Source organism: Phalacrocorax aristotelis, chromosome 14, assembly GCF_949628215.1.
Source record: "Phalacrocorax aristotelis chromosome 14, bGulAri2.1, whole genome shotgun sequence".
Lineage (NCBI taxonomy): Eukaryota > Metazoa > Chordata > Aves > Suliformes > Phalacrocoracidae > Phalacrocorax > Phalacrocorax aristotelis.
This window is the reverse complement of record NC_134289.1, coordinates 5,984,080-6,010,244: the sequence shown is the minus strand read 5'-3', so window position 1 is coordinate 6,010,244 and position 26,165 is coordinate 5,984,080. Positions and strand designations below refer to the sequence as shown.

The 26,165-nt window shown below is 39.1% G+C and overlaps 1 long non-coding RNA gene across 1 annotated transcript in view; it reads left to right on the top strand.

Annotated features, from left to right (window-relative positions):
• LOC142064616 (uncharacterized) overlaps window positions 1-26,165 on the top strand; it is a 69,432-nt gene that overhangs the window by 21,656 nt on the left and 21,611 nt on the right. Inside the window, exons 2-3 of the long non-coding RNA XR_012663167.1 lie at window positions 5,454-5,599; window positions 22,122-22,274. This is a non-coding gene — a long non-coding RNA (uncharacterized LOC142064616). The remainder of the gene's footprint in view (window positions 1-5,453; window positions 5,600-22,121; window positions 22,275-26,165) is intronic.

The following is a 26,165-nucleotide window of genomic DNA, read 5'->3' as shown; positions in this document are numbered from 1 at the left end:
TCTAGCCTCCTTGATCTGCTTGACCAGTCACTCATATTTCACTCCTCACTGTCCTGTATCTATCCACAGTTTTACTTATTATCACTTCTACATGTGGTTGTATATTAGACTTTTTTTTTATGTTTTAGCATCTATAGTGCATTAAGATCATGGAAACACATAATCATGTTTTTACTTTTCTGCTTGAAAAAGTTTTTCATACCATCTTTGTCTTTAGGAACTTACCAACCATTGATCTATAGTATAGTACTGACCATCACCCATACGTCAAGAGGATGTTGAGCTAGGACCAAAAACCTCAGCGACTAAGCTTCAGAATCCAGTTCTATTGTGTGAGCCTTGGATTCCTGTCTTGGAATCCACGAAAAAATTAGTGAGTTAGAATGTTATACTTAATGTAATCGACATAATAAGGGATATCAGATGAAACCGAGTTGTTTCATGGCCTGTATTTACTATGGGGTGTTAATTCCAGTGTTGCTCTTTTTTTTTTTTTTTGCCTCCTCATGGGTATTTCTGATTTATTTTTATAAAGACAGACAAAGCCAGAGGATGATGCTTTTGGCTTGGCTGAGCCTCAGTGGTCAGTTTGCACTTCTATCAAGGTAATGCTGAAGCTACCACTTCTGCTCTGGGCAGGTTTGAGGGAGGTAATTATTCAAATATTAGTCCATTGCTGGTGTTTTTGTTTACATGAAACCTACAGATAAGCAAGACACTCTGCAAACAGTATTTTAGTGCTAAAGAAAAGAAATTAATGGTGTTTTTTCTATTCACACAGCTGCCAACTTCATATCACCAGTGAGTGCTGCTTTATTTATTTGGTATTTTCTTCTTCACTTGATGTGACATAAAGCAAAATAGCTCCAATTGCATAAATACATGGTAGGGTATTTTTAAAAGGCTCATTATGTACCATACATATGCATATTTTGCTACAACTGAATGCATTATGCCTTCAGAGCAGCAAGTCAATCCTTTCATAATCTCGTTCACAGCTCTTTAATCCAAAAAGTCTTGAATATATAGTCTGCCGGTAATACATTATAAAACAAAATTAATTTTTTCTAACAATGATGGCCTGCATTGAAAGTATTTGTGGCTTAGGTAGAGTTACTTAGTCTGTGCATTTTCTTACTGCTGTGAATTTTTCCACTGGAGTGGAAACCACTGGAAACATAACTCCAAACTGTGGCAGCACTATTACGACATAGACCACTGCCACAAGATTATTACGAATGTCTCAAGCATAATGTAATATGATTAATATTAATGTTAAGTAGTTGGCTTTGAAATAGTGTGAGACAAGGTCTAATCCTTGTAGCTTGGACTGAACAGAGCCCTTAGTAAACTAAATGAAAGTGATTTTTTTTTTCTTTTTTTTTTTTTTTTTGTTGGTTTTTGCTTTAAAATGGTAGTGACTGACTGGATGTCCCTAGTGGCTAGAGCTTCTAAGATAGAACTTGCATCTGTTAAAATACTGTGGTAATTTTTTTTTCTAGTTTGTTTCTTATTTTTGTGTCAGCAATCAAACCCAAGTACAGTTTTAGGAAACAGAAATCTACTGTCAGGACTTAGCAGCAAAAGAAAAAATGAAGTTGTTTGGTCTGTATTTTCCATGTTATGTTCATTTTGGCAGTTTTTTCAACAAATAGTTGAAAAGCTCATGAACTGTTCACCCTCCTATGTGTGACTCTGCCAAAGATTCTAACTGTAAGAAAGAAAGACCCTGATCAATCTACTTTGTCTGAAGACAGCTCAGAAGTACAGCAGACAATCTGTACACTAAGAAATATTTCCTATATGAGAATTGATTGTACCAAGTTCCATGGCTCCAGAGTAGCATTTTACCAGATTTTCTTGAAGCCCTTGGCATCACTGAGAGCAAGTTAAACTTTGACAGCAGAAAAATTCCCTTGTTGGATTCTGTAGTAGTGAAAAACCTTAAGGGAAACTGTTGAACTTCATAATCTCTCAAAACGCATCTGCCTTAGGTGGAAGTAGTTGTGACATTAAAAAATTTTCTGTGTGAGTGTTTGACCTGTGTCCCTGCTTCTGGAAAAAACTTTGATCGGAAAGCTCAGTGCCAGGAGAATATGTTTAGTAGCTGTAGTTTGTGCTCCCAGGCAAGAAGGCTGTAAGAGGTCAGTGGTTCAGCAAGAAGTTTCATACTGTTTCTATTTCATAGTTATTTTACTTCTTTAAAAATATAAGAAGTAAGAGAGACTCCAGCCTTTTTCTTGTCTTCAGCTTTGCTGTATGAATCCCTAGCCATGTGTATATGAGTGCTAGTACTTGAATACAGGGAAACTAGGAAAAAGTTGAATGTGCATCATAAAAGTTCTCATTAGGGTATGTCCTACCATTAAGAGTCACAAAGGTTCTAACATTTTTGCATTTTAGGGACTCCTTTTAATGTATTTTTTTGCTTTGCTGGGGGAGGAAGAATGTGGGCCAGAGAGAAAAAACTTAGTTACGTGAGAGAAGCTGCTTTTGACACTGTGACTTTGGTTTCAGTTTTAAGATATTTAATAAGCTCCTAAGCTGAGTTATGACCAACACAAATTAAATTCTTTAGCTGAGTTTATAACCAACCAACTAGGTTAGCTTATTGTCACCTTCAGTGTTTATAAAGATTGATTAGTCATAGTATTAATATTTTGATCTAATTAATTTAATGTAATTCAACCAACATTCAGGCTAACCTATTGATGTATTAATTTGACCTTTATTTGATTTGTATTTAAATGTTAAATTGTGTTATTCTTTGTTACAGTGTGTTAGTATTACTCAGGTGACTCTGTTTGGATGATACCTTTTCATTTGGTCAGTTTTTTGTTTAAATTTAGAAAAACCAAAAGCCAAACTCACCAACCTGCTGCTTGCTTTATAAAGTTCACTGGGTCCAGACCCTTTGAAAACCTGGTTAGAAACATACCCGCCTCCTGGTGATTAGCCTTTGGCTCTTACACAGGGCAACTCAACGTTTTATGAACTAGGAAGAGAGAGCTGAGGAAAAAAAAGCGTTACTAACTTTCTCCGTGCAGGAGAAAGTCTCATGAGCAGTGAGTTTTAAGAATAAGCTTAAGACGTTTCTCAGAGGAGATAATTTATTAAGATTTTTTAAAACTCACTATAATTAGCATTTACATACATTGCATATAATTACTTTCATGTGCATTTGCCTAAGAATACCTATGGTAGGTACTGTGTATTACAATAAAACCCTCCCTATCTTCTCCCCTAGGAAAAAAAAAAAAAAGACAAAGGAATCTGTATAACTGCAAAGAAAAATGTCTATGACTTGACTTAATTATTGAACATAATGTCACAGCTGCAATTTTTTACAGCTAGCATTAGCCCTTACTGAAAGCCTTGAGCAAACCAGTGTTATGCAGTGCCTCTGAAACAAGTTGCCAGTTTCTGCTTTATATAGGTTCAGTATGAAGGTAACTGTTCAGTGCCACTGAGAACAAAGCACAGGTAAATATGAATAGCTATGTTACTTTTAAGAACAGGAAACATTGCTCGTGATTATCAGAACTTTTTCAGCCGTTGCAATTCTTTGTATCTATACCTTCTGTAAGGACAGCTTAGCCTAACTGTCGTTGCTGGACGTTAGTGTTTCATCATAAAAACTTCCATATTTAGTCAGATGTGGAGTGATCTAGCCAAGAGCTTGTGAAACTGTGGTAGCAAATTCAAAGGGATTTTGTATAGGAGCAGGACACGCATAATGGGATTCTTTGCTGGAAAGTGGGAAAGTATCCCTGAAAGAACTTAATTCTGAACCAGGGATTTGCCCGCACATTATGTTAACATCTATGTGGCAATCCATTCTCCTTTAATCTTTCTCCTTTTTAACTCACTCAAACTTTTAGTGTCCACGACATTTTGTGGCAGTAAATTCCAGCGTTATATACCGAATAAAAACCCATTCCTTTTGTTTGTTTTGCACCTGTTATTTGGCCTGATTGTAATAAAATATTTTTATAACTATTGAATCATTTACAATGTGTGCTATAATAGAAAATGGAAATAGAGATTTTTCAAATAGAGATGTCCAAAGATAGATATCTAAATTCATCTTTGAAACTACTTACATATCACCTTATCATTTCTTTCAGAAAGTGCCTACATTTATTTTGAAAAGTAGTAGGTCAAGTGTCCAATTCCGTTTCTAAAAATACATGTAACAACATTAATGTAATTGAGTTTTATTCAGTGGAAAATCATTTCCACTTTCTTCCTAAGCAAAAAGAAGTATTATTTTTGAAGTTAGGTATGCCCATTTCCTAAGCATTAATGTTGATAGAAAAAACCCAAATGAAACATTTAATCTAAATGATGCTTCATCTGATAACGGTATTTTTGCCAATTCTCAATAGCTACTGCTAATGTTAATGTAACTTGATTGCTGAGCAACTAAGCAACACATTCCATACTGGCAAAATGATTAATTGGGATCTTTTGTTGGGGAGCCAAAATAATGGCTGACACTGTGTGTTTGTGTGTATGTGTAAAATTAAAATTAAATACTGTAGTTTTATTAAATTCTTGGCCTGGACTTTAAATAACTCAGGCAATTGATAATGAAGCACAGTGCCTTTCACCTTTGGGTGAAAGAAGGTGTCGTAGGTGATCACTAGGGAGAGAGCCCAAGAAGCTTACTGGATGTGAAGGCGAATGAACAGTTCCCTCATCCAGCAGCAATGCTTGGAGGCAGAGCAGCAGCACACTGGAGAGGAGGAACATGGATGCCTTTGTTCCTATTGTTTGTGACCAAGCAGACTCCAACCTTTTTAAAGGAACGTTGAATTCACCATGAGGTTGAATTGTGGCTTTGTGGTTCCTGTGGCTCCAGATCTGCAGCCTTTTTTGTGTTAAATAATATTGACATACATAATTAGTCTCCTTTGAAGGAGGTAGTCCATCTCATCTAAATGTGGTTAGAAAATCAAGTCAAGTATGCTCAGAAACTATTTGTCAAAGCCTTGTTTTATCTGTGGTGAGTGATTGTCACTGTTCTAACTATAAAGGGAAAAGATTGACCAGTTATTGACCCTGGAACTTACTAAAACATGCTGGATTTGAAGCTTGTAGAATATGTAGTGTGGGTAACATTTGAATACGTTTGCTTCCAGGGCTGTCTCGCTGGATGAGGAGCAAGAAAGAAGCAAAAAAGTCTGGAAAAATTTGTCTGGGAAGGGAAAATGAGTAACACCTGAGAAAAAGAAATACAGGAGAAAAATAACATATTGCTAATGGGGAGGGGTGGAGTGGTTAGAACGGGAAAGTAAAACAAGGGAAAAGAAAAGGAGAGGGAAATGGCAAAACACAGAAGCACTTAAAGCAAAGGTGGCTATGGGTGAGTTCTATATTATCAGCTGAAAGATGAGTGTGGTACAAAGAACATTTCTCAAAAATTAACTCTGCCGCTATCTCTATTGCAGATGTTCTTTGGGATGCTGCTTTTCAGCTGTAATCCTCTGCTTCATTGCATTTTTGCTAATACAACTCTGTGTCGTGAGACAGCAGAAAGGACCATCACATTTTCTGTGAGCTGCAGAAAGAGAAGAGGAAGGTTCCATCAAAGGAGGTAAGGGAAGGAACAGTATCCAAAGATGCGTATCAGTACCTGCCATTTACAGATATTCAGTCTTGGATCCTGTGTACTAACATGGATTTAAATAGACATTGGATTTTATTGGGGGTGGGGTGGGGTGGGGGTGGGGGCATGGCAGGAAGGCAGTCAGTCACTCGAGAGACATATAGTTCCATCTCCATACCAACACAGAGGTATTTTCCATGTATATCAAGAGCCTACAGGCTGAAAATTTAAATCAGCAATGTGCTCATGCTAAACACCTGCCTATTTCTTCTTGTTCCAAATGCTAGTATTTTATTCTATCTTTTTAATTCCTTATATTCTTCTTCTTTTAAAGTGCTGCTTTCCCTAAATGGAATGAGAAGAAATTGAATTCTTTTCCTGAATCATCTCCCTAACATTCCTCCTCAGTTACTCACTTTCCTAATAAGGTCTTTAATCAATGCCCCAGATGTCTGTCTGTCTTCTTTCTTTCTTAAGTGAATGCCTACTCTTTTTCTTCCAGTTCCTTTCCACTGTCACAGAATCAAACAGAATCAGAGAATCCCAGGTTGGAAGGGACCTCAGGAATCATTTAGTCCAGCCTTTCTAGGAAGAGCCCAGTTTAGACAAGATGGCCCAGCACACCCACTCCCACTGTGGCTTCATGGCTTAATGTACTTCTGCATGCCTTCCTTGGCAGCTGCCCTGCTCTTCTCCACAGAGCTTCCTTACATCATTACGTGTAGTTTAGCTTTTGAGTTTGTTGGTGGTGGGGAGAATGTGTTTGGGTTTTTGTTTGCTTATTTCCTCATGTTTCCCTTTTATAACCAAGTACCGACAGTATGTTAATCAAGTTCATCAACGTATGCCCAGAATCAGTATGTGTTTCAATACACAGTTTATGTCTAGAAATGGCCAAACATTCAGTAGATTTGCTCAGGTACAATGTCACCTGATTCAAGGTAGTGCTAGCTAGCACCTCCACTTAGGAACAATACAGGTCTTTCCTTGTCCCTCTTTTAATGGTAAGAGAAAAGATTGACATTTGAGGTGTATTAACTTCTCTTGATGGTAGGGAGACAACCTTTCAGACTTATGTACTGGCAGACTTCGTTGGGATTCAGTATATCCATTGAGGCAATAACTAACCAGTGAAGTTATTAACTATTAAGTAACTATTGTTACTTAAGTTATTACAAATGAACGAAATGCATGCAGTCTTTCTGTGTGCATAAGTTGTTCTGGGGCAGAATTTCCTTTGCCCGTCTTCCACTGCCATTTTCATCCCCACTGTGCTTCACAGATGCTTCAGTCAATGTCCTGTGCACACTGAAACCCATGCTGGATTCCATGTTCAAATGTAGTAAGTTTTGTGAGGACTTTTAACACACAGGTTGCTCTTTGGGTTTTGTGTTTTTCATCTCATACCTTTGATTTCCATTTTTATTTCTAAAGTATTTGAGGTACAGCGAGTGTACTATGTTTAGTGTGTGATGCTTCCAGAATCCATTCAACTTTTAAAATGCACAGCAGTGCACATGTAATACAGACTTATATGCATTATTTCTATCTGGAAATACATTTCTACATTTCTGCTTTGCTCTGTGGAACCAATTATTTAATATACCATGAAATGTTGCAGGAAAACCTGATGCAAGCATTTTGTGACTTCTTTGCTAATGTATTCATTCTGAGGTATATTAATCTGTTCTTCTACAAGCACTACAGGCTTTCAGAAGTAATTTGGCTTTTAGATTTCTTTAAGTTTATATATTTAAAAAAGCAAGTTCTCCCAGTTGAGCTGATCTAAATGTACAATAAGAGGCTCTGATTTATGTACTGCTTTACTGCCTTAAAAAAATTTAAGTTAGACCTGTGGTGATGAAATTTTATTCTTTACTGCAGATAATACTAAAACTTCAGCAAAATCTTGGGTATCTGCTTTTATATGTTATAAAGAACCTAGAAATCTTTCTCGGTTTGATGTCATTGATTAGTTGGCCATTTGTATTTATAATTACACAGGGTCATGGTAGAACATGAACGTGAACAGATGCTCTGCGAGTAGCGGTGAAGAAGTTGCTCTGCTAAGACTTGCTTTATTAAGTAAATAAGTAGTATATAAGGATGTATATTAATGGAAGTATATAACCAGAAGCAAATAACTTCCATTTTTGTACTTTAACAATAACTCAAAAATGTGAGGTTGAAACTTGACATTTGACCTGCTGAATTTCTTTCATTTAAATTTAAAGGGTAATTGATCAGGAAGATGTAAAAATCTGGTTTAATTTGGTCTATTTCTGAAGAGATGCTGATGAATCAACTTAGCGAGCCATCGTAAACACTCATCAGCAGGGAACATTCATGGCTAGATTAGGGTTACGTTTTCTACAGGGTGCCAGGATGCTTGAGAGGCCTTTTTTTTTTTCTTCCCAAAAAAATCTGAAGTTACCTTCTCGTATTGATCACCTTCAGTTTTGGCAAACTCCACTTGTGCGGCTATTTCCAGTCTTCAATCTCTATTTCAATTCCATAAATAGTATAAAAAAGTTTTGAGTAGGGCATAGTTTTTTGCAGAGGGGTAGTTACAGAATATTTCTCCTTTGAAAATTTTCTAGAGCATAGTCCATTTATACGCCTTGCAAAAATCACTATTTTATAATCCATGCAACTTATGCTTTCATTGTCCAAGCTTTGCATCTGTTACGCTTATCTGTTGAAGCAGTTCCACCCTCCAGAGTAAAATATATATATTCACTGGCTCACAGAGAAGAATTTGAATAAAAGCACACCCCAGAGATCTAAAGAATCAAAGTCATGATCCTATTACAGTGTTCAGTTTTGTTTGTTTATTTTAACACAATAGGGAACAACTCTGAGAAAACAGAGAATAGTGTGGCCATCAGTCAAAATCAAGCATAAAAGAGAGCTCTGTCCTGTATTTTGGAGCAGCATTTGAATCAGTTGAGCTGCTTAGCTCACTATGTGGCATTCTCTTTTTCATTTGCACACCAAAACAGGTGTTTAAACTGAAGGAAAAAAAATGAAAAAGCCCCACTTCTACAACAAGAAAAAAACAAACAAAAAAATCAGTTATAAATCTTCTTAAGGCTGAAGTATCTTATACTTTAATACGGTCGTGCCATAGGTGACAGCACATTCCTCGGAGCACTTTTTTTAGTCATCTAGGAAACGTCTACTGGTGGAAAATTAGGCTTTTGGGAAATTTATATGTCTGTACAGTCGAGACAACAGCAGCATGCAAGTTCAGAATATCTGAAATATGAGATTGTTTGATGTGTCAAACCTTTTATATGTCCAACTCTAAACTATTTAGTACTTTCAGTAATATTACTAATAAATAGCATGGGCATCAGCAGAAATCATTCTATTGCTTTGATAATAGGAGGGATGCTGTCACCATTCAGGCAGGTTATAAAAAGCTTAAGTTTTTCGCATAGTCAAGGAGACAGATACGCACCTCCAAAGGATGGTTTGTAGCCCCTAAGATGGAGGTTTTCAGTTAGATGCTGTGAAGACTCCTAGTAGTGATACACCAGAAGGCTGTGTTGCCATTCAGTGAAACCTGGACAGACTGGAGAGCTGGCCCAAGGGGAACCTAATAACATTCAGCAAAAGCAACTGTAAGGTCCTGCCCCTGGGGAGGAACAACCCCACGCATGAGTACAGGCTGGGGGTTGACCTGCTGGAGAGCAGCTCTGCTGAGAAGGCTGGTGGGCAGCAAGCTGACCCTGAGCCAACAATGTGCCCTTGTGGCCAAGAAGGCCAGGAGTACCTGGGCTGCATCAAAAGGTGTGTGGCCAGCAGATTGAGAGAGGTTATCCTCCCCCTCTATTATGCCCTAGTGAGACCACATTTGGAGTATTGCATCCAGTTCTGGGCTTCCCAGTTCAAGAAAGACAGGAAACTATAGGAGACAGTCCAGCTAAGAGCTACCAAGATGATCAGGGCACTGAAGCATCTCCCTTGTGAGGAAAGGCTGAGAGACCTGGGTTTGTTTAGCCTGGAGAAGACTGAGGGGGGATCTTATCCATGCTTATAAATATCCGAAGGGTGGGTGCCATGAGGATGGGGCCAGACTCTTTTCAGTGGTGCCCAACAACAGGACAAGGGGCGATGGGCACAAGTTGGAACACAGGAAGTTCCACCTGAATGTGAGGAAAAAATCCTTTCCTGTGTGGTGCCAGAGCAGTGGCATAGGCTGCCCAGGGAGCTTGTGGAGTCTCCTTCTCAAGAAAGATTCAAACCCTGCCCAGAAGCAGTCCTGTGTCCCCTGCTCTGGGTGTGCCTGCTCAAGCAGGGGGTTGGACAGGATGCTCTCCAGAGGTCCCTTCCAACCCCTACCATTCTGTGATTACAGTGTTACTCATGGGCAATTCTTTGCTGGAAGTAGGGAACTGGATAAAATCAGGAAAAGATCAGCCTGATGTGATTCATACCTATCTCCTATATTTCACATTGAGATAAAGAGAACAGGTTATTATTTTTTGCGGCACCAATGTGAACAGAATTTGTAGTGTTGATTTCTATACTTGTTTAGAATATTGGTTTACATTAGATTTCTCATAAAACTCTATGCTAATAAAGCCAGCTTTGAGTTAATTGTCTTGCATGCTTCAATGTCTGAAATAGTGTAAGAAAAAAAATCTCTTTGCTATTTCATAATAGTTCAAAACACGCATATAGAGTTGCAACAGTCCATTTTCTTTAATCATAGCTTCAAAACACAAATTGCCTTAATAAATATTTCTTATAGTCAGCCTTAAAGTTTTGAAGACTTCTCAGCTGCAGCTACTATAACAGTGCAGGATGGAATAAATAAATACATAAATATTTCTGCAAAAAAGTAACACTAGTCTTTTTGCAGAGTTACAGATCGGCCTTCTGTACTTCCTCCATCTTCTCTCAAAAACATCACCAAAATTCAGCTTGTTAGGATCTAAGGGTATATGAGAGTTTTCCTTTACAAGACTCCCTTTCAGTGTTTTCTCTCCATAGAGGAGACTGGTATTTGATCACCTTCTGAACCAACAATTCTGTTTTCTGAAGCAGAAAATTAAGTTTTCTTTACTGTGAAGAAGCCAATGTATGTCTCATATTCACGGTAGACTGTCCTGACATACAAGCAGTAGAAAATGTGAAAATAGCATGTCCAAGCAGCTAGGACAGCATAGCACAGTTTTCCAGCAGAATCTCTCTCAGAAGTGTCTCACAGATTCTGATTCTTATTCATACTAAGATATCTTTAAATTGCTCTGGGAATGCAAAGAGCTTTCCCATGGATGAAGGTGTAATTTATCCTCTGCACTGCCAAGAGACCATAGAGTAAATAAGAATCAGATTCCATGTCTAGTCTCCCAAAACAATATGGTATCTGGATTTCAGTAAGGCATCTGAATTTTCAAGTAAGAACAAAGAAATGTCTAAGATACTTCAGGTAACAAAAATAAAATGAAATTGGATGCTGATCCTGGGTATTAAATGCACAGATGCTTTAGGAAAAGCTGAAAAGGGAGGCAGTGATAAAATTTGTCCCAAAATGTCAGGTTGTGTATGATCACTGAAGTTGGTGAACAGATGTCTTCACTTGCATGAAGCATGGTCACCAGGGCAGCAGCTTACAAAGGCATCCTGGCAGAAGCACCCAGCCCTTTGCACTGGGATTCCCACTCAGAGGAAATATTTCACCTTCAGAATCCTGATAAATGCCTTTTTCAGGTTATGGTGCTCTGAATGATCAGCTTAACATTTTGTCTTAGTGCTATTGTTAGTGCTTCTCCAGATCCTGACCCTGTATAGGCAGATTCAGGATCATTTTTAAAACAGGGTAAACTACTGCGGAATAACCCACAGTGTGGGGGGTGGTGGTGGTGGTTGTGTGGAATAGTCTTTCCTGGGATCCTTCCTATAGCTTTACTGTAAATCTGCCAATAATGTAATTTCTTTCTCCTGCTGAACATGCTTCAGCTCCTCTTGTAATTTTGGTTGGGATAACAGGCAAAGAATAGTGTGTTGGGCCCTGGAATATGGGCTTGCCAAGGGCAGTTAGTACACCAGTCATGTGTCTCAAGTGAGAGGCATAGGATTACCTGTAAAACTTTTTCAAATACTTTGTGTCCCAGTTTGCTTCTCAGTAGGTGGCACAGTCTTTCCAGTCATACTTAGATGACGTAAATAAAAGAGATTATGCTTACATTAAGCTGAATTTAGAAATAATATATATGTTTGTGCTTGCAGAAAACAGTAAAGTGAAAATATTCTTTTTTTTCCCATCCTGAACAGAAATGGAAGGCAAGCTAATCAAATGAGTGGAAACGGCACAGAAGAGCACTACACTCATATTAGAGATGGATTGAATCTTGTTATTCATGCTCTGTTGTTGGCAGATGGCTTAATGCATTAAAACGGACAAGAGAGCATTACAGACAGCATGGCATCATAGCTGTACAAATGGAGACAGTTCAGGCAGTAGCTCATTGCAGTTTGGGGAGTGACTGAGAGAAGAAAATGACTCTGTCACACTTAATTAGAAAAGTAGCAGTACAATACAGAGACAAAGCCCAGTGACAAGTATTGTCAGAGCAGATCAAGCATTAGATACCTTGCACAGTCTATACAGTACCTTTCAGCTCCTTAGCTTGCTGACAGTATAGGTCATATGACTTTTTACTAGTCTCTCAGTCATAAAGAGAAAACAGCTCTTTAAGCAAGCAAAGATCAGTCAAAGGGAGGAAGACGCCGAAACTGGAAGATTCCCTTCACTTTCTTCCTTCTTAGATAGTCTGATGCTCTCACCTCCTGGATTTCTTTTTCAGTGCTTAGAGGAAAGATGATTTCTTTATTTCTGTGCATAACTGAATAGCAGAATGCCCTCCTGAGTCCTTTCAGCAAATTTTTGCTTATTTTCAGTGCAAGAAGCAGAATCTTATAGCTGCTAGGAAAAACAAGGGACTTTTTTTTCTTCCCTAGGTTTCAGAAAATAATTTCTCCTTCTTGGCAGTAAGCTTTAATCATATTCAGCAGTGATTTCCTCCTCTTCAGAGTTAAAGTAAATTAATAGGTTTGAAATGTCGGGGGCATTCTTTCAGGTATCTAAGGTGCAGTGATTATATTAATAGATTTTCACTGTGCTATGATCAGTTTTTTGTTCACATTCAGCATAAAGTGGCTTTGGGCCAGCTAGTGATTCCGAGCAGATAAATTCCCTTTTGCTGGCATCATCGTAGCACACACAGTGCTAGGGAGCATGGCATAGTCCCCTCCCGCACTGTTTGCCCAGCCATACCCTGTTGCAGGCAGGTTCCCAGATACAGCCAGGGGCAGCATTAGGGCAAGATGGACAGGCAGAGCCAAGCTCTGCTGCAGTCACCAGCAGCTCCTTTTCCAGCAATGTGTCTGCATTGAATGCAGGGAGATGAGACCCTCCCAAGTTTGGGACCCCAGCTAGCTAGGCTGGCTACATGGCTTATCTCCCTAGGCTGAGCCCATGGAAGGAGATGAGAGCACTGCCACAGGGTAATTAAAAGCATGCTGCTGTTGTCGGTGCTCTGAATTGCCCACAGGAGTTTTAATCACAAGTGGAGATTTAGTTAGTTTGTGTAGTTGGCTAATTTAGGTGCCTAAAGTTGGAACAATATGAATCCTTCCAAAGTTTCCGTGTGCTCTCCAAGACTCACCAAATCATGAGGGATAATTCGCAGATGTAATCTTGGTGACTTCTGGATTCTGAAAACTGTTGCTTCTGTTGGCCTGCAGTGCTTATGGTGACAAGGCAGTATGTTACACTCAGCACTCTGACTAAAATGGAAGTCTTCCAGACTTACACATTGTCCTCCTAGAGTAGTGTGTCATGTGTCCTACAGCAAAGGGGTAGCATGAGCATGAAACTTGGAGTTTTTATCTTAAACGTTTTATTGACTAACTAATTTTATACAATTTGAAAACTTTCTTAATCCTAGAAAGCTTTGAGCACAAATGCAGTATACCCAAACTTCTCAGTTCTCCTTTGTTCTTCAGAAGCAGATCAGTGTTTGTTGTCCATTCCCCCTCTGCCATTTGCACCGTTTCTTTTTCAAGCATTCTACCCCTTGCTCCAGTTCATGGTCTCCCAGGAGGTTCCAGGCAGGCTCTCTACTGTTCTATCATATAAATAATTAAGAAGCAAAAAATATATTTGTTGATGTTGTTCTGTACAGAAGACACCAACTTATGAAGTCAAAGAACAACAGAATTGCTTTAGGATTAACACAAAAGTCCTTGTAACTTTTTCACTTTTTTCTATAAGTTTTTACCAGGTTTTCTGAATGAGAATATGAAGGATCCAGAAGGAGGAGCCAGGCTTTAACTGGAAGACCTCTTCCAGAAGTGTATTACCAGTGTCACTCGTTGTTTGGTCTCTTCAAGACCAAAGACACAGGACTTCCTTAACAAGTCCTTCCAAGTAGTTGGACAAGCTCACAATCAACAGTGTTTTTCATGGGGCACAATAGCATTGAAAGCATTGGCACAATGATTGTTTTCAAGGCAACTTTGATTTTTTCTGGTTTTTTTTCTGATTGTCATGCAGTATATCTTCTTCATTCACAAAAAATGCCTAATGTTACACTACTCTTGTGAACAAGAGCTTAGATGTCCTTAGCATCCAAGGTAACTGTTCTTATCTTTACTGGCTTCACTTACCAGCCTTCACATACTGTCTTGTGTATTTTACCAATCTTCTCACTGTAGAGAATCCAACTGTTCCATTATAAATCATCTTATGCATTTTTTAATTACCATAGATAAATCATGTACTATTCCTGTGCTTCATACTGCAGCAAAACTCCAGGTGCTTGAATGAATCAAATCACCAGTGGCCCAAAGACATATAAGTTTGCAACTTCCATGGGAAGTTTCTTACGTGCATTTGTGTCTGTGTGACTTGCAAAGTATTTTTTTAATAATAATTTTTTATGATATTAAGAAACTGGCTTTTTCTAATCTTAAATCACTCTTTTCCTATGTTGCAGTAGCTTTTCAATTCTAGCTTTGGTGTTGCTGAATATTTTGTTAGCTAACTATAGTGGTGAAGGTATGGAATCTTTAACAAATAGGGCATTTCCTCAGTATATTTAACATATATAGCATATTCAAATCTCTTTCGAAACACTAATTACTTTGAATTCCTGCCATCTCCCTCTGCTTCTTCTCCTTCCTCGAAACAGGCCAGAGTTTCATTTTTCTATTGCAGTCTATTCTTTTGTATTGCTCAGAATTTGCTTTTCATTTTTAAGAGCATTTTACTTGTTTTTCAGTCATCAGTGAGTCATCAGAGTATTCAGGCTTCCACGTCACATTAAGCTTGTCAATCATTGCTTGCGTCTTACTTTCTGTCATCTTATAAGGGACTTTGATCTAAAGGTTTTGTTTTGTATGTTGCTATTCTTAAGCTGAAATAAGTTCTACGTGGCTTACTTCCCTTCTGTTGTTTGTATGCGTGTGAAGCACTGCGTACTGAGTAAAGTTCATTTTAGTATGGGGGGAGCTGGAAAAATGAGCTTGTTGATAATATAATTTCACAGTGCTTAGTTACAGTAGTCAACAGTTAAGGCAGCCCAGCAATGGTGGGGTGAATACTAACTTTCATGGACAACTATGGAGAACAAAACAGCTTCCTTTATACAGGCAGAAGAAGTTAAATTTTCCTTATAAGGTGCTGACATATGGGGTAAAAACTGGTTGCAATGTCAAAATCAATTACTATTCTGCTTTACCTTTTACATTTGATTAGGATTGCTGTACATAAGTTAATTACATATGTTTTATAATTGCATTACTTGTTTTACTGTATAATAATTCTCAGAAAGGCCAAGTGACTTTCCTAAGGTCATATGTGAGAAACTGAGACAAGAGTCTCAATTCTCCAGTCTGTATTCTGGACAAAAAATATGGAGCTTCAGTGCAAAACCTTGCTAAAGAATAACATGTGTCTAAAAATGTGTGCATATTAAAAATTATCCATAAAATCTACCACAGCTCCAGTTATTCTTTGTACAGCCTTATTAACTTGAAAGTTCGTAGGTGTGGACAGAACACATACACATACACACAGACACATTCATTCAAATGTCTCCCCCCTCCAACAGTATTGAACATAATAGAGCGAATAAAAATTGCAGTTTTGCTACTGTACTGCCATGCTACTCCATAAACCAATTTCTTTTGCTTTGGAGAAGCCAGGTGCCTTCTGAATATGGTACTTAGTGATCCTGCTAAAGGTAGTGAAAAAAGTCAAAGAGACGTCAAGACAAAATGCACCTTTAGAAGGAAAATCAATGTGTTTAAATAATTTCAATTTCTCATTACGAATTTAATTACATTCAATTTTATTATAAAAATCCACTCTCTCAATACGGCAAATAATTGGAAGAAGAAAGTTCAACTGGGTTTAATAAATAATTTATCTGAGTCTTCAAATATTTCAGTTTTCTTCAATAAAATATAACAAAATTATAGACGATAATATTATCAGTCCAGATGAAGTCTTGTGTGCAAAAGATTTATCCAAATAATTCATTCTTGTCTGTACTTTGTATAAATTCATACCGAACAAATTAATCACCACAAAACACTGCAATGTAAATGTTTTCAGGAGTTTATACAGTTACATTATACTTACAGTGTAGCTGGTCTTAATCAGTTCTTCTGTTTGAATAATGCATGCTACACTACAGAAAGTCATCAGTACTCAGGAAGCAAGACAGGGCCTGCTGCTTAGGTGGTCCCACGAAATATGAAGTAAAAACCTCTTGAGTTTGGAATAGAGAATATAAATACTGTCTTTGTTTTGTTGCCATGCATTTAATATGAATCCTTGTTATGTCCTATGTTTTACTCCCCTGCAAAGAAATGTCCACAGTTGTCCCGTTCGCATGCAATTATTCTATTCCTGGGAGATGAGACAAAGTTATTTTGGAATGCGTGCTGCCCTGAAACGTGGGGACACAGGCCCCTCCGGTGGCCCTCCCGTGCCGGCCCATTCCATGCCTTCCTGCTCCTGGAAGTCAGGGCAGCCTGGCATCAACTGTGCAGCTGTGGGAAGCTGGAGGGACGTACTCCTGGGTAGGTTCTGCATCTGACACACATTCAGTCGTCTCTCTTCCTTCTCATGCTCGGTTCAGGCAGTCAGTAACATTCTGAAAGCTCCTTTCAGATGAGAAAATCTTCCTAAATATGTGTTAGAGAAACATACCATATCTGAGTACACTAGAGGAACGGGTTTCCTCTCATAAAATAAACAGGGTCTGCTCACAGTAGGTTGCTTGGCACAAGAGATCTAGGGAAGATTGCCTAAAATCTATCACCATTTTGATGGAGAGCAATAGGCAATGGCCCTTTTTTCCATGCCAGATGTTTCTTGGAATTGCCCTGCAGTGTTGCATATCCATTACATTCCTTACCTATGTCGCTAAGAGGGAAACAAAATGGCTCTCTCTGAGATGCAGAAAGAAGTTAAAAAAATAAAAATGTGATGGCCACTATGCTTCTGGGATGAGCCAGACTTCAGTGATCACAGAACATTGAAACCAGTGTCCCTAAAACTCAGACAGCTACAGAAGTAAGCAGTGACAGAGAGGTGGCTGAGGTCTTTTTGATATTTCATATTGTCCCCTTTTTAAATGTAATTCTCAGGAGATAGCTGATTTATTTGAGACCCTGTCGGACTAGCTTATGTAACAAGATATTGTAATGCAGTGGCTTCTGGAGTCCTGTTTTTGAAGGAGAAGACTTACTTTTCGTCTCTCTTCTGTCTAAAATTCCTGTTGTTTTTTATGACATGTGGTTTGCCATCTGTTCCCAGAGCACACAAGTATGAGGATGGGAGGTTTAAAAAAACTAAGGTAAAATTTTTCTAAACAAGGACATGCTGTTGTTGTTGACAAATCACACAGTTTTGCAAAATCAGAGGGAGAAGCTTTTGACCACTGCAATTAGTTTGTTGACTTTGCAAGTATAGCCTGCTTTGTTTGCAGTTAACGGTTTTTAGTTTTTTATAAGCTCTTCTGTGTGTGCTGCATTAATTCTTTAGTATTTTTCTACTAGTCCCTCTTTTACCCTCCTTTAGATATCAGTGTCTTTGGCCATTACAGTGGGTAACGACAGAGCTTGCTAAAACAGCTTGCCATTTCAGTAAAAAAAGAAAGTTGGAGGCTTATTGCCAGGGAGGAGGTGGTGTGAATGATTACAATTATGCTGAGGCTGTGGTAGAAGCTGGTCAATGGATCTTTTATTTATTTATGGGGATCTACCTGTAAGGGAAAAAAGATATGTTGAAAAAATATGGGGAGTTTGTATCTATCTGCTTCTGCCAGGTTAGAAAGGCGAGAGGGCATGAGCAGGGCCGGATGATATGGATTTGACAAGAGGGAGAAAGCCCTTTCACTCCAGAGGCAAGGATGGTGTTCGGGTACACATTGGGCTTGTATAAATAATACTGGTATTAAAACCACTGCAAAGTGATCTGACTGCTGTCCCAGCTCATCTGCTTCTGGCAGGTTGGCCCGTTAGGGTGATTGTCACCCAGTACTTATGGATGTGTCAGAGAGTCCTAATACTGCCTTTTTTCCTCAGTGAACAAGCAGCATGTCCCCTGCATCCCGCCTTTAGAGAGGAATTCAATGAAAATGAAAAGTTAACTAACTTAGGAGGCATTTAGTGGTTACTTTCAAATCCATACTGGGTACTGATAACTGGAGCTGTGAAGTGCTGAGTACAAGGTGGGCACGTGTAGAAACTCCAGACAGAGAAACTCCAGAGGCCTTTCTGGAGAAAAATAGCACTTTTTTTTCTGCCTCCCTTGGGAAATGCTGACTTTACAATGGAATTACAAACCAGAAGTTTTCAATGTTATGTAAATATCACTTTATCTCCATCTCTCTGTTTTTCCCTCAGCTCAGAAATGGGTAATGCATTATTTCATGCTAAAATATTCTCAGCAGTGCCCAGCAGCAGCACGGAGAAGACGAACAGTCGCTACTGGCACCCACACGTGGCTGCTGGCGCATGTATCAACTTCCCTAAGTACCCCCTAGACCATAGGCTCCACACTTAGATTTAAGGCTGCTGAAGAGCTAAGTGACTTGGAAGAGGGAGTGTGGCCAGAAGGGAAAACTGAAGGAGACAGCTGTGAGCAAAGTAGCGGGAGAGTGGAGGTGATACCAGGTGGCACACTAGCTGGAATTATTAGAGGTACTTGAATGAGGGGGAGAGGAGACTGTCGGCTTTAAGCTTTGCATTCGTTAGGCACCGGGCTCCAGGGTATTATAACAGTCTGGTTTGTGAACAGAATTCCAAAAAAATCAAACTTTTGTTTCAGTCACAAACTGAACCCATCATATTGTGAAATCTATATCTAGTAATAGGCAGTGAGCGGTGGTGTCTTACACACGAGCTAAAAAGGGAAATAGAATAGAGCCTGGGACAAGAGGAATGCACACAGAATAGTTTTGCAGTTTTGAGTCTTGGATTTCATTCCAATAACAGGGTTGCCTATACCCTTTTTATGGGATTAATTCACAATAACTGTTTCAGGTGAACTCTCTCAGGCTGGTACACTGGCTGAAATGTTAGTGCATTTGTAAATGCTACATCCCCTCCAGAGCCCTGAGAACAAGAGGTTCTTCTGGGAGGAAAATAAGGCAGAAGGATAGGATGCTGGGAGAAGTGAATTGTCTTAGTCATGTTAACATAACACCTTGCAATTACGTTGGCTTGTGCAATGTTTGCAGCTAGACAAAGATGATTTAGTTGTTAGCCAAGAAGTTGTTGAGTTTCATTTTTTTTATATTTTACCAAACATGAAAATCCTATTGGAACTCTTGCAAGGTTTGCAGACATATTTATTCCATGCTCTATTTTTAATTGTTGGGGTTTTAGGTTCCAGATTACTTGCTGACTGACTAGATGCAGTTGCCATACTGTTGCCATAAGCTGCAGCTGGCATATTTTTTTATGTCAGATTATTTCAAAAGCAGAAGATTGAGGCTGAATATAGAAATGCTGTACCTTACTAAGGTTAAACATTCCCATACTTCTGACAGTACTGGCTATGAATTCTAACTACTTTAGTTTATAAATAGCTCAATATTATTTAATTATATAAATATATTTATATAAGTATATATTTAATAATATGTAACATAATATTAATTGTACATTACTAATATTTATTGATCTAGTAATCATTACTAATATGTTTTGTATTGTACTATATATAAAATATATAAGCAAATTACTTAACTATATAAATAGGTAAATAACAGAGAAAGAGTTATTTTTCTGTGAGACCCAGGCAAAGATCAGCTAAGCATTAAGGCAACCAGACTAGGGGCAAATGGTTTGCAGTGTGTGCATATGGTCTTCCTCTAATTGTATTTACTTTATTTTGCTATGAAATTTGTGGCATGTGTATAGTCCACATGAAAAGTAGCAGAGTTTCCCTGTAAGATGAAATGTGCCATTGGAGCTGTTTGCCAGGAGTGAAATCTCAGTCGAAGCTACTACTGTATTTGCACATTTACGCTTTCTGTAATAATCCATATAACTTTTGGGTAATAAATGTTTCTCCTAGTAACCATGCCTTGCTGAGTCCTGAGACAGGTTGTTACCTAAATGTGCCAGCAGCATGGCTTTGATTCAGCAAAGCACTTACATGCAATCCTAAGACCAGGCCTGCTGCACAGACCATTTAGGCACAGGCTTAATTATGTTGTTTGCAATACTGGCAAATCCATGACAGTTCTTTTCAGTGAGAATCATTGCTTAGGCTCACTGTGATAAAATGTGATGAGGTATGTAATATCAGTATGTGTTGGAAGGTAAAGCATGTTACCATTAGTCTGACCAAATACTAGTAATCGGCAATGCAGTGGCCGTACCAAGGGCTACGTTACTGGTTTTTCAGCCAAGGTTTCTCCCCACACACTCAGTATTTTCCCCAACATTTGCATGCTACAGGGAATACATCTGAAATGAGTAATTCCATTTTTCGTTACAACAAACTACATGACTCTGTCAAAAAAAAAAACAAAGTAACAAAGAAGTGAGAAGTGTACCATATGCTATCTCATAACTTGGCATGATGCCTGGCTTAAAGAAGTCTGTATCCATTGTCTAGGTAACATACTGAATGTTCCTTTCAAGCTTTTGTTAAGTCTGTTCGTATAAAAGTCAAATACCAATGATAATAAGATTTCATTAGTTTTCAAAAGAAATACTAAATTGTAGTCTTTAAGTTTCTAGTAGCTTTTCCAGTCCTACTGCACTGAAAATAATGTTTCGAACCCTAAAATACTTGGTGGCAAATTCTGTTCCAAAGAGTTGGTCTCATAGCTAGATGTAGTTGGATAATGATTCTTCTTTAGATGATGCCTTGTTTAAGGAAAAGGAGATTGCAGTATTGGGGGCAAAGTTTCTGGATGAGGAGTGAAGCTGGGCCAGAAAAGGGGTTTTCTTAAAAAAAATATCTTGCAAACTGTTCCATTTAAAATACAGCTAAAGATGCATTTGTTAACAAAAAAAAAACATACTGTTTTATCTAATGAGTAGCCAAGCAAAAGTAATTCATAGAAATCCCTTCCTAGAATGGCTCGCATCTCTTAATGCGTAAGTCACTGGTGGGGGATTAATTCCATGTAATCTATACCTTAAGCAAAAACACAGGAAGAGCTGCTCACTTCCTCTGCTTTGATACCTTGAAAAATCAAACTACATTAATTTATTTTAGCACATTCAGAGCATAAGAATTCACTTAGTAGTGAACAAGATAAATGTACAGCTGCTTGGGAACTGAAATACAATGTTTCTGAAAAACAATGTTGTAAGGACTTATATTTCAGAACTATTTTCTTTGTACTCCTTTTGCCACATATATTCTGCTGTTAATATTTTATGAGGTGATGGGGAGATTTGTTTGTGCATGTATTTTGCTTACACTGGACTCATGGATTATTGGCTGTCAGATTTGGTCCTCAGCTGTTGCTGATGCAGAAAATTAATGGAGTCGTCAGTCCAGGCATTATGATAATAGAGTGCTTGAGGATGTGCCATCACCATCCACATGACTCAATAGCTCATGATACCAATAAGCTTTTTGCCCTTTGGATTACTGTATTAATAACCTTCATATTTTGTATTTTGGTATTTTAAAGTTGGCCTGACATGCTTAAATAAAGACAAGTTGTTTGAAATGCAGCAAGAGGAAAGGGCAAGGAAGACATATTTTCTTTAGGGGAACATATCTCTTTACTGGTGGCGTGCTTTCTACCTGTTCAAAAGCAACCTTCAAGGTGACTGATCAGTCTTAGCCAGCCTGAATGAGGGATAACAGTTTTAGAGAGCTGCTACAGAGGAAGGACTACAGTAACTACTGTCAAGGGGATATTTTACCACTGAACTCAAAATAGCTGTGCTGATTTAGCCTGGCTGCTGAGCTGGCCACACACCATTTCTCCTTGTTCTTTTGTTGTAGTGTTTTGTGAAGAAGACAAAGTGAAATAAGACCTAGGGAAATGGAGGTGGAGGTGCTGCAAACCTGTATGCTGTCCTTTTGTTGAAAGAAGTCACAGTGTCCAGGCCAGAAGACAGGAAGCTAATGCTGAGGGAGAACATAAATATCAAAATGGTAAGAAAAAGGTGGATTGGAAGGGAAGAGAACAGGTAGGTTACTTGGTCACTGCATACAAATAATGCTAGGAAGCTTTGGGGAAAGGATTCAATGGTTCCTCTACTCCTTTTTTGGCTAACCTGGAGACAAGCAAGCCAACCACCTCTGTGAAGCCATTGAAGACCCACACCCCCGATTAAATTCCTGAACATCATATGAGCTGTGGCTCCTCCGAAGCATACAGAGTCTGCACAGTGTGGTTACGGTGTGTAGGATGATGGACAATAATAAAAGGTGTTAGTCCAAGCAAGCCCATTCCCATATCTGACAGTAAAGGGTAACATAGAGAAAGCTGAGAAAGCTGCCACATTCCAAATATGCAGGACCTCAGCTGCTTAAATAGGTAGCCTGCCATGACAGCTTGACTCTTAATATGTGGCTAGGTACCATCTACATACAACATTACACCTACAGTGCTAGTCCCTTTCTTCTAGAAGAGGGCTTAGTTATGAGTGTGTAGTAGTCACTACTGAGCAGAGGAATATGGTACAAACCACGCTTTTTTTGCCCACAAAGTATTTACACAGGTAGCAGTCAGAATGGTTTGCTGCCTATCGACACTCTGAGAGACACTGCGTGTTTGGACTTTGCAGCTTGCTGGATGATGTCCTTAATTCCTAAAAAAAAAAATAAAAAAATTAATAGTAAACAATTAATCAGTGCAAATTAGTGTTAGGAAGGCTTCCAGTATGTGCCTCAGTTGCTGTAAAATAGCAGCTGGGTGAATAATGCAAAATTTGTAGTTTGATACTCTGCAATTAAGAGCAAGGTTCGGACAGAGAAAATAGAGGTCTAGGTTAGGTTCATAGAAGCAGTTGAAAGCATAAAAGAGCCCCTTGCTGGTTTTCCCTTGATCCTTGTAAAGCCTTGACTCCAGGGAAATTCTGATTCCCTGGAGAAATCATTCCTTTGAATGATGGTCTTTCTCCATCAGAGAAGCTGAAAAACCTCAGAAGAGTTACTTTTCTTCCTTTCTGCTGTCCCCTCAGCCACACTGACTCGTTGGGCAAACAGCATGGTGCTCTGTTCTGTATTTTGAAAGCACGGGAGCAATTTCCTATTCTGTTTCCATCTAATAAGGGAGCTCTGGGAACTAAGCAGAGAAAATACCTACCAGCAGGCTCGCTGGAGCAGTTAGCACCAGCTCCCTTACCATCCTGCCCCCCTGCCTCCATGAAAAAGCAGTGCCAAAAAAGCACAGTCTCCCCTTCAGCTAATGAGCTACATGACTATGGTCAGCTGCTGTTAAATCATTTGCTGTCTACTGTAAAAATAAATGAGAACTACAGCAGAAAAGTCAATGGCTCTAAAATGGCTAGGCTGATAGAAGAATGAGCATCCAGAGGAAGCATCATTCTGCATGACAAGGCATCTCTGTAGTCTCCAGCCTGCTTTAAGCAGGCTGCAGTCATTTTCACCATCACGAAGTAGAAAATATTTCTTAGCCTGTAAAAATCTCCTTAAAAAATAAAATTGTTAGTTAGCTCCACCTCTTGCACTGCAAGCTTCCATCTTAACCATTTCTTGCATGCTGGACTATAAAATTAGCCCCCCTGCTTTCAAGTCTTTGACCATAGCAGTAAGTTTCTCCTGTAGATGGGAGACATCAGGGGCTTTGAAGCATTTTCCTGGTTTGTTTTTTTACAGGACTCTTAAGCCATTTCTGCTATGGATATATTTTGTTTCTCTTTATCCCAAGAAACTTTCCACAGTTGTGGCTTACTAATTGAAAGGTGATATTGCTCATTGCAGCAATACAACTTTCCGTGTACAACACAAAATCCCTGACATTTTTTCATCAACAGTGCTAGTGCGTTTCCTTCACTGTAAGAAGTGGTTCTGCAAAAAAAAAAAACACCAAACCCACTAACCGTCTTCAGAGAAAGAGTAAGCCAGTTCTAATGATCTCCGGGGGAAAACAAATATGAAGTGTATAGTGTAATCTGCTTGATCTTTAATTATTATTTAATTACTCTAATAATATGCTCTTAAATTGCACTCTGTTGGACAATTTCAGGTGACAGCTTTTATTACATGACCTATTTCTTCCAAGCACCCCAGTGGTTTTAGTGGGTTATTAGAGAGGAAGTGGGTTATTAACCGTTGTATTTAACCAGCACTACCTCAGTGGTACAGGCAAAATTGAATGGGATGCAGAAGAGACTCTGTAGAATCAGAATGGGGGCACAAGCCCAGAAGAGGACTGAGGGGAGACACTTGTGCCCCAAGTGACCACCAAGAGCTGCTGGCAAGGACTGGGAGGATGAGGGAGGTGATTGGTGCTTTTCAAGGCTGTTGGGATCCAGGGGGATGCTAGGCTGTGAGGTGAAGAACAGGCACCGTTCACTTGCTGAATCCAAAGTGCTGGTCTCAGGTGCAAGATTAAGACGTCTGGCACCATTTTATCAAGCCCTCTTGTCTCAGTAGTTTCAACAACTTCCATGTCCTCTGCCAAAAGTACCACCCCCTGCTTACCGCCCTCACTTCTCCCCTCATTCCAGGGCCCAAGACACCTTTCCTCTCCTGCACACACAGGCATTCCAGTTCCTCTCTGTCTCTTCCACTGCAGGACATTTATTTTGTTTTGCTTTTAAATCCAACTTGAGGAAATAAGGTTTTATTTATCCCCTTATTTGGTGCGCCAACTATACAGGCAAATCCCCTAAGTTTAAGGAAGGGCAGTACACAAGGGATAAGTAGTACCTGGAAGCAAAAATAGCAGTTATGACCACAAAGAATATTAATCTCTACTACTGGTGAAGACTTACAAATATTTTCTTCAGAAAGAAAACTTCTAGGAGCTCATTACGCTAGCTGTATAAACCCATTTTTATTAACTGCTTCATTTGTGGATCCACAGAAAATGAACTGCACAAAACTCCTTTTCAAAAGAGCTGAAGACCTTTTAAAACCATCTGGACCACCAGACCTGCATGATGTCAGGCCACATAGTCACCTTCTTCAGTAGGGACGCAGCTATAGAGCTTCCCAAGTGATACCAGGTTAAGCTGGGGGAAAAAGTACATTGGGGCAAGTGTGGGGAGGGTTACCACATCTGTGCTCCACCTTCCACTCCCCTACCCTAACCCCCCCCCCAAAAAAAAAAAGGCCAATTAGTTATGTCAGAACAGTTTTTACCATGCACAGGAGCAGGGCTCTGGGGTGGGCATGTAAAATATGTGCAGTTTTTATCATTTTTCTGAGGGCCGAAGAGATGAGAGGACTTTTGTTAATTACCAGGAACGGCTCACTAAGTCAGGGTAATAATGAAGTAATTGGGACAAACTGAAAACTATGCTCAGCATAAACTGCAGTGACAGGAACTGCTGTTTGCAAATTATAATTGCTAAATACTAAAGGAAGTGCCATCAGCAGTGAGAGAAGAGTGACACAGCCAAGTGGTTCATTTAAAAAAAATAAAAAATCAACAGCGTTAGGATTCATGGCAATGACCTGGATGCGTCCTCTTGTACTAATGTGCTTCAACAATGAAAAAATATGTTCTAGCTCCTTTTTTTTTAAGTAAGTGCTCCACTGCATTTATTTAAATAAAAGTGCCTTCAATTGTCCATCATACTTTGCTCCACAGTGTGGTAGCAGGGAACGTATGAGGCAAGCTAATGAAATAATCTGAGCCGCTGAGGTGAGAAAGGCTTGCAGAGCTGGAGCAAAGAGCATAGTTTTCAAGGGACATGCTGATAGGCTACGGACATTGTGCAAACACAGGTGCAAGCAACAATGGAGTGACAAATTATACTCTGAAAACTGGGGCTGGGAAGGCGCGCGTATATTGCAGGATGAATTGAGTAGCTGCTGTTGAGTAAAACCTTTTGAGCACCACATCCTCCT